The sequence below is a fragment of the Colobus angolensis genome, unplaced genomic scaffold (genome assembly GCF_000951035.1).
Source record: "Colobus angolensis palliatus isolate OR3802 unplaced genomic scaffold, Cang.pa_1.0 Scaffold108, whole genome shotgun sequence".
NCBI lineage: Eukaryota > Metazoa > Chordata > Mammalia > Primates > Cercopithecidae > Colobus > Colobus angolensis.
The window spans coordinates 8,280,983-8,288,847 of NW_012111808.1; the positions used below are offsets into that span (position 1 = coordinate 8,280,983).

At 34.3% G+C, this 7,865-nt stretch overlaps 1 pseudogene; it reads right to left on the bottom strand.

Annotated features, from left to right (window-relative positions):
* Positions 1-3,506: 3,506 nt before the first annotated feature.
* On the bottom strand, positions 3,507-3,803 carry LOC105517178 (annotated as a pseudogene).
* Positions 3,804-7,865: the final 4,062 nt, after the last annotated feature.

The window sequence follows — 7,865 nt, forward strand, 5'->3', positions numbered from 1 at the left end:
TCAGGTGTTTTAAATTTTATTTTAGCCATGTTTTGTAGTTTCCAGTATTTGTGTGTCTTGCACACATTTTATTAACTTTACTTAAAAATATTTAATGTTTTGCTATTTATAAATTATGTTTTATTGTATTTTTCAATTAATTGTTGATTGTATATTATACAGTTGTTTTTTGTACATTGGGCTAGTGTACTGCAACCTTGCCAAATTCACTCATTTATTCTAGTGTAGTTTTATTTGTTTTTGTAAATTGTTTTGGATTTCCCAACATACCCAAAAATGCATATGCAATTTCCATTGTTCTCAGATGTTATTAATATAAATGAACAAAGAACAGAGAAATCACATTGTTGATTTATTATTATTAAATGATTAAATAATGTAGAGCATATTTTTCCCAAGGCATTTTCTTTTATAACACTACACAGATATGCCAGATTTTAAATATAAATTCAAATGAGCATGGTGTAGTGCTATTTGACTCAAACTTAATTGCCTTGGATGGCATTTTAACTATTTGTATTTTCTATTTATTTCCAAGTGAATAATAGTAATGTTACTTCATTGCCAGTCATAAAATATGTGATAAGTACTAGACAATGACTTATATAAGAAAGAGGATATTCTCCACCCAGACTCACATTGACAGAATGTTGAAGCACACATCATGCATTATTTCAGTTGTCAATAATTTCTACAGAGCTTCTTCTGTGTCAGAAATAAAGTATCTGATTTGAAAGATTTAACAACTACCAGAGGAAGTTTCTCATTAGTTGTCGATTCAGATAAATATTGGAAAATAAAAAATTGGTCCTGTAGAGATTATGAAATTCCTTTCTTGAAAGATGTTAGATGACATTAATATGAATTGCTTTCAGCTTGTCATAAATCCTAGCTATCAAGCCTTTAAGTCAACGAAATACACATTCCCTGTCATTACATGGGCCAAGTTGCTCCTTTTAAAAAGTACATCTCCAGATAAATCTTGCTAGTGTCAAGTTTTGTCTTGATTACCAAATAAACCAAGTCACAATGTGTCCTCTATGACCAATGTCCCAGCAAGAAGTGTATGTGAGGTTCACTATTAATCTTTCTGTTATTTGAAAGAATGACATTGATGTAACATTGAGAATTATTGGCTTCAGAAAGGAAAACAAATACAATATTTCAAACATTTTTTAATGCTCTGAATTCTATTCATTCTGTGGTGGTATTATTTGAAACGATTCCCAGTTTGAGGGTACTCACAAGGAAGAGACACAACCAAAGATGTAAATTTTCCTACGTTAAATTATGACAGACATGCACACTATCTGCTGCCCGCTTGATGTGGAAAGATATGTGGGCAATTAATTTGTAGAAGTGCGAAAAAAACATCCTATTCCAGTACCGTAGAAAGTAAAACAGGACAGAAATTTTGTATATTATTTTTTAAACAATGTTAACAATTAGCATCATCTACAATGGTAAACCAAACAAAGGGATAGTAAATTGTTTTCTCTCTTTCTCTCCCAGGAGCAACACCATTTTAGTAGTGCTTGTTGCATGAAATAAACAGCAGATGTATCATGAATGGAAAAATGATTAATAGCTGGATTAATACACAAGAGACCTAAAGTCTGGCCTAATATTTTTTTTCTTATATTTAAGAGATGAGGTTTATCTAAACTATGAAGACTAACAATAGAATGAACTAAACACTCCTCAGCTTAACAAATAGAATATTATTAATAATTTATGAGCTCCTAGTGAGCCTTTTGTGATTCAAGACCTAGCCTCCCTTCCTGAATTTCAGGTTCATACTTCTCTTGCTGTATACATATTTATCTATTCCTAAAAATGTATTATTCAATCATGAAGTGTTTTGAACTTCATATAAATGTTATACTTGCTGTGAATCGTTCTGCATAATTTTCAAAGATTTTGTGAGATTTATCTGTCTCAATACATGCAGCTGTATTTGATCTGTTGTCACTGTTGCATAGTATTCTAAAATTTGAATCTGGCCAGGCGTGGTGGCTCACATCTGTAATGCCAGCACTTTGGGAGATCGAGGCGGTGGTTCACCTGAGGTCAGGAGTTTGAGACAAGCCTGGCCAAAATGGGAAAACCCCGTCTCTACTAAAAATACAAAAATTAGCTGAGCTTGGTGGTGCACGCTTGTAGTCTGAGCTACTCAGGAGGCTGAGGCAGAAGAATTGCTCGAACCCAGGAGGTGGAAGTTGCAGTGAGCCGAGATCCCACCACTGCACTCCAGCCTAGGTGACAGAGTGAGACTCCATCTCAAAAATAAATAAATAAACTAGAATCCATAACAATGTCTTCACCTCCCCTTCTTCGGTGGGCATTTTAGTTGTTTCTCGTTTTCTTACTACAAAGCAAGCTATACACATTTCATTACATTTATCCTGTAGAACATGTGCAAAAATTGCATTTGGGTATAAAATTTCTGGTCATTGTAAACTTCACTGCCTCACATTAATTAGTTTCCAAAATGGGGGCGAAGACTATGAACGGATAATTCTCAAAAGAAGACATTCATGCAGTCAACAAACATATGAAGAAAAAGCTCATCCTCACCGTTCATTAGAGAAATACAAATCAAAACCACAGTGAGATACCATCTCATGCCAGTTAGAATGGTGATCATTAAAAAGTAAGGAAACAACAGATGCTGGAGAGAATGTAGAGAAATAAGAATGCTTTCACGCTGCTGGTGGGAGTGCAAATTAGTTCAACCATTGTGGAAGACAGTGTGCTGATCCCTCAAGGATCTAGAACCAGAATTACCATTTGACCCAGCAATCCCATTACTGGGTATATACCCAAAGAATTATAAATCATTCTACTATGAAGACACATGCACACATATGCTTACTGCAGCACTGTTCACAATAGCAAAGACTTCGAAACGACCTAAATGCCTATCAATGTTAGACTGGATAAAGAAAATGTGGCACATATACACTGTGGAATACTATGCAGCCATAAAAATGATGAGTTCATGTCCTTTGCAGAAAAATGGATGAAGCTGGAAACCATCATTATTAGCAAACTAACACAGGAACAGAAAACCAAATACCACATGTTCTCACTCATAAGTGGGAGTTGAAAAATGAGAACACATGGATACAGGGAGGGGAACATCACACACTGGGGCCTGTCGGTGGGTGGGGGCCTAGGGGAGGGATAGCATTAGCAGAATACCCAATGTAGATGATGGGTAGATGGGTGTAGCAAACCACATGGCATGTGTATACCTATGTAGCAAACCTGCACGTTCTGCACACGTATCCCAGAACTTAAAGTATAATTTTAAAAAATGACATTCTTACGGTTTATTAATCCAATAACTATATTTCATAAATATATAAAGAAAAAGCGAGCTTGACATAAAAAAATTTCTAGAGCTACTAATAAACTTACATTTATGAAGTAATTGATAAAATATTCCTCTGGGTTGTACAAGCATGGGGACAGGGACCAGGGACAAGACACGGTATTTGGTATTAATGAGACTTGGCTTCTTTCTCTCTCATTTCATCAAAGGTTGGACTCTCCTCGGTTTTCCTATCACCATTTTCTGCAGGTAGATCTTCTTTAGTTTCTTGGTGAGCCATGTCACCCTGTTTTCCCTCTGAACCTTTTTTTTCCCCTTTTGTTTGTACTTTTTTGTCTGAAGATTTATTCTCTCCTGTTTTCTTTTTTGGCTTCATTTCTATTTTTGCGGCAGCAGGTTTAACAGACAACTGGGCTGATGTCCTCTTGGGCTCATCCTTCACCGCCTCTTCTGCTGAGCTGACCATCCTCTTGGGCACCTTAGTGGCAGGGAGTGCGCTTGCTGGGTGCCTACAAGACCTGAAATGCTGAGAGCCTCTGTGAAGCTGAGCTGCCTGGCCACTGCTGCTCCTCCCACTGCCTGAGGTGCTGAGCAAAGTTTTTGTAGAAATGGAGTCTCTGCCACTTTGCACAGGCTGGTCTCAAACTCCTAGCCTTAAGTATTTCTCCAACTTTGGCCTTCCAAAGTGTTTGGATTACAGGCATAAGCCAGGCACTCTGCCACATTTGTTGATTGATTGATTTTTATCCTTAGAAGTTGTCACATTTTACCGATCTTTTGTAAGTGTACTGTGTCAACTCTGTGGTGTGGATTTTGCTAGAGAATATTGAAACTTCTCTTTTACTAGATAATCTGTCCAGTTAGGTACAGATCATGACTTTTTTTTTTTTTCTTTCTTTTTCTGCTGTGGTTTAAAGCTCAATTCAGTTCACCAATCTTTCTTCTACTGGTTTGGAGAGGCCTCCTTTATGTGTAGATTGGTTATGAGACTGAGCCTTCTGTAGGTTCATACACAAGATTAGAGCAAACGGCTTGCTCTCATTTGGGCTTGCCCCATATTCCATCTAATCCAACTTTGTCAGGTACCTCTGTCCAAAATGACAATTTTTCACAGATATTTAGCCAGATCTTTTATCACGATTGCCTGCTTCCCATGACAAGAGCTCACACTGCAGGCAAAATTGTATTATGAATCAACAACAGGAGCAACCTAAGTGCCCAGTGAGAAATAAATGGACAAAGAAAATGTGATATATATATATGAATCAAAAAAAAATAAGGAAATGCTGTCATTTGTGACAAAATGGATAAAACTAGAGAACATGTTAAGTGAAATAAGCTAGGCACAGAAAGACAAATATGTAATCACACTTATATCTAGAATCTTAAAAAGTCAAACTTATAGAAGCAGAGAATAGAATCGTGGCTGACGAGGGTTATGGGTTGAGGGAAATGAAGAGATGTTGGCCAAATGGAACAAAGTTTCAGTTTTGCAGGATTAATACATTCTGGAGCTCTAATATACAGCATGTTGACTACAGTTAATAGTACTGTATTGTACACTCGAAACTAGCTAAAAGGTAGATCTTAAATTTTCTTACTACACACACACACACACACACACACACACACAAAGTGTAACTATATGAGATGTAAGTATGAAATTTTTATCTGTCAATTATACTTCAACAAAGCTAGAAAAACTATGCAAGAAATACTATAAGACATTCTAATGAAAAATTTAAAAGACATAAGTAATGAGCTATACTATGATCAAAAATGTGAGACACAATATTGTTAAGAAGACAATTTGCCCAAATGATTTATAGATTCAATGCAATTCCAATAAAATTTTCTGCATGCTTTTTTTTTATAAAAATTGGCAAGCTGATTCTCAATTTGTATTAAATAAAAATAAAGTATATTATTCAAAGCAACTTTGAGAAAGAATAAAAGAATTGGAATATATCAGTTATCTGATTTCAAGACTTACTGTTAAGTTGCCTAATCAAGACCATGTGGAATTAGCAAAAATACACATATATAGATTAATAAAACAGAATAGAATGTTCAGAAATAGAATGATGTATTTATGAACACTGATTTTTTTTTTACAAAATGGCCATGGCACTGAATGTGAAAAAAAACTCTTTCCCACTAATAATACTGTAACAAATACATTTCTATATGCATCAACTTTTATACAATATCTAAAGTGTAACTGGAAATATATCATAAATGTAAACATAAATGCTAATAGTATAAATATTCCTGAAGAAACCACAGGGGAAATTTTTTTAACATTGGATTAATAATATTTTCTTACATAGGTCACAAAAAGCATGAACTATGAAAAACTTAATAAAAATTGGACTTTAAAAATTATAGTATTTTTATCTTCAAAAGTCAACATTAAAAAATCAAAATGGCCAGTCTCAGGAGGGGAAAATATTCAATGTATTTTTTTCTTATGATAAATCTGAATCTAAAAAATACAAATAATTCTTACAACTCAATATTAAGAAAAACATTTAATAAATAATAGGGAAAAGATTCAAACATATATTTCACAAGGTATAAAAATGGCTAACAAGCACATGAAAAAATGTTCAAAATTATTAGTTAAAAAGGAAATACAAATAAAAGTCATAATGAAATACCACTTCCTGCTCCCCAGAAAGGCTAAAACTTATTTTGAAAGACTAAAACATTCAATTGTTGTTCTGCATGTAGAGCCACTGGAATTCTTATACACTGCAGGTGGAAATGTAAAATGGTACTACTACTTTAGAAAATCATCTGCCAGATTCTTAAAACTTTAAGCTCATATTTACCATGTACCACTCTCCAAATCCTTATGTGGAGTGAAGGAAGCTAGGTACATAAAAATGTGCATACTTTACAATTCTATTAATACAAAATTCTAGAAAAGAAAAAATAGTCTGTAATGACAAATGTGGACCAGTTGTTATGTGGGGCTGTGTTTTACTCTTATGATGGATATATTCCCTATTTTTATTGTGTAGTGGGTTTCATAGATGTGTACACCTATCAAAGTTCATTATATTGTATACTTTTAATGGATGTGGTTTAAATAAATTGATTTCTCAATAAATTAATAACAAATATAATATGTATGTCAGTTCAAAACAACTTTATAAGTTAATCTTTCAAAGTGCAAATCTCACAGTTCAGTAATGTTTGGCAGGATTAATTCTTAAAATGTAGAGTCATTAGGCAGGATTGGCCCTTATCACTTTACCAGACTCTGTCTTAATTTGTTTCCACCTCCATAGGGCATCACATACACATGTATGCTTCACTAACCTTTAATCTATTGCCTTCACCTGGAATCTTCTTCCTTTCTCTGTATGTCCTTAGAATTGCCACTCACTCTTTAAGAACTGGCTATTGGGCATCCTCTTTCTAATCTTTTCCTTTATACTACTTGAATGCTAATAGCTCCTGCCTATAAAATCTTTGATTCTTTGTGTGTCCCTCTCTCATTGCATTTTTTCTTTGCATGTATTCTAGAGGTCACTGTGTGAATGTCTGTCTTCCTCACTAGACTCTAAGCTTATCGAAATCTAATTCCCTTAGGCCTTGAAACAAGGGCTATAACCTAAGAGGCAGCTGTTAAAAGTACATTAGAATGGAATTAAACTTAATCAGGTAAAAAGTTAGCTAATTTTTAAATTGGCCAATTTTTTTTCCCCATTATAAGCCCCTCTCTATTTTCTTAATGGGGAAACCATGGACAGCACTGTAAGCTGTTAAGGCTAAAGAGAAACATCCATGGAGAAGGAGATTTCAGAGAGAAAGTTCACATACAATTTACATGACATAAGAAATTTTTTTCTTTCCTCAATTAAAAGGAACTATTCTTAGTTTCAGCCTAATTTAATTCAGTTCTGAATAAGAGGGGCCTACTAAAAAGTTAAACTATTTGCTCATTAATTAGCATAGAGATATTCAGTCTTCTTAGAATTTCTGTAATTTTTTTAAATTTCAGAATTGCTTTATAAACATTTCAGTTTTGCTAATGTGTAGATATTAGTCAATGAAAACTTTCACCACAGTTAAACATGAAAGGAAGACTTTATACAAGGCTATCACAATAGAGGGGAGAAACCAGAATCCGGTCTGAGCTTTTAGGAGTTGAAGAAAATCTTATGACAGCTGTTTGCTAATTGGCCTTACCTAAATGAAAGTAAAGCAGTCCTATATACAAATAATAGAGAAGCAGAGAGCCAAATCATGAGTGAACTCCCATTCACAATTGCTGCAAAGAGAATAAAATACCTAGGAATACAACTTTCAAGGGACGGGAAGAACCTCTTCAAGAAGGACAACAAACCACTCCTTAGGGAAATAAGAGAGGAGACAAACAAATGGAAAAAAAAAAAAATTCCATGCTCATGGATAGGAAGAATCAATACCATGAAAATGGCCAAAGTAATTTACAGATTCAATGCTATTCCCATCAAGCTACCATTGACTTTCTTCACAGAATTAGAAAAAAAAAAAA